This window comes from Frankliniella occidentalis, unplaced genomic scaffold (genome assembly GCF_000697945.3).
Source record: "Frankliniella occidentalis isolate FOCC.00 unplaced genomic scaffold, Focc_3.1 Scaffold72, whole genome shotgun sequence".
NCBI classification, from domain to species: Eukaryota; Metazoa; Arthropoda; class Insecta; order Thysanoptera; family Thripidae; genus Frankliniella; species Frankliniella occidentalis.
Window position 1 is genome coordinate 314169 of NW_026267202.1, and position 1872 is coordinate 316040.

Sequence of the window (1872 nt, forward strand, 5' to 3'; positions counted from 1 at the left end):
GAATGATCCCCTTGCGCGCACGGCGACTACCTTTCTCCGCAGAGATGTGGATCTTGGGAGAATAGTTCTACCAACAGAACCAGTAGCAAACTGCCAATATTTAAAGAAAAATTTAAAAAATCATTTGTTTGGGAAGGTGTGCCCCGGTGTTCGCATCGAGGCGATCGCCACTTCGCTAATCCGGATTCCTACGGTCATCCAAGTTGGTAACGCCCTTGTAGGCTAACATCATGACTTTTTGGCTGCTACATAGAAGGATACACGCCTACCGCTGCCAGCGCCGGGACCTGAACCCGGCGCTGGCAACTCAGCGTCCTCGCCTCGTTCGCAACCAACTGAGCCATTGAGCCCGATGCGGGGGCGAGTCCGGACAACGAAACACATTCCAGCCTTTGTCTCGCCGGCCCGACACCGCCGGGCACGCCGCTTGCCCTCCCCCTCCTCTTCCTCCGTCCCTCCCCCTCCGGGGAGACGAATAAATAGGCCTACAGCAGTGAGGTTGCTTAGTGTCAGTTGAACACGGCACCTAAACTTGTCGAATACACGAGGACAATAGTCGCCTTTCAAAAAGGAAACTTTTTTAACCCCTATGCGGGCACCAAAACTTATCGAATACACGGGGATAAGAGTCGCCTTTCAAAAAGGAAACTTTTTCAACGCCTATGCTGGCAACGCTACCTAAAGGATACTTTTGTCCCGCAGAGGCGGGGATTAGAAGGTAGCCGCCCGCACGGCGACAAAAGTTGCCTTTACGCCAAGGGTAACATTCTTCCCCGCGGCAAGGCAGACTTTGCGGCAGAGGCAACAAATGTTGCCTTGAGCCCGGACACTTTCGGTTGTTGCCTCCCTAGGGGCAACATTCACGATTTCTCACTGCCTGGGGAGTAACAACAAAGGCAACCTCTAAAAAAGTTGCCTTTAGGAATTACAGTGTGCCCCATCGGATTGGGCAAGAGAGTCCCCGTCTTGTCCACGGAGAGAAAACCTCGGCTCATACACGCCTAAAAGTTTTGGATGCGTTCAAAAGGAAAGAACCATCTTGTGTCATCAGGGGTGCAGAGTCTAGCGGTTTCAGCCTGACACCCAAACGGATTAGATTACTTAAAAAATAATAATATTGAAGCTCAGTTTTGTTGTCTGGCCTGATGAGCTTTTTTGTCCGTGCCCCGTCACCCCCGTCACGCGGGTAGATAAGGCGGTGGCGGCGGCGGCGACTCGGACTCGTGACGAGTGTCACGCCCTCTGTGACGTGACGGGACTACCCTTGAACACGGCGTGCGGGGGTGCCGGATGGAGAGGAGGGGGGAGAGGGGGGGAGGGGAGAGTCGAGTCTCATAGGTCTCATAGCGCTCCGGCGTCCGCGCGGCACATAGCATGCGCGAGAGCGGCAGCGTGTCAGGGAATCGATTAGAAGCGATTAGTGACAGCGGTGGAACGGAAACAGAAATGAATAGTGGAGGAATGACATAGAACTCCCAGCCGGGGGAACCTAGGAGGGGGGGGGGGAGCGAGCAGGGGCGCGTGGCGTGGCCTGGCCTGGCGTGGCGGCGGAGCGGGCTGGTGGTGGCAGACTTGGCGAAATAAGAACGCAAAACAATCGAGGACAGGGGAGAGGGGGGGAGAGGATGTGTGTGTGTGTGTGTGTGTGTGTGTGTGTGTGTGTGTGTGTGTGTGTGTGTGTGTGTGTGCGGCAAACACTACAGCGAGAGGAGATGGCAGCTCTGATAGGGGCACCCCCGCCTCCGCCCCGCCAGCCCAGCCACGGCGCAGCGGCGCCCCCCTTTGCGTGCGGCCCGTTTTTGTCTGACATGCGATTGATTCTTGACGGAACGCAGATGTGCCCCGCGGGACGTGGCGTGGCGTGGCGGGGTG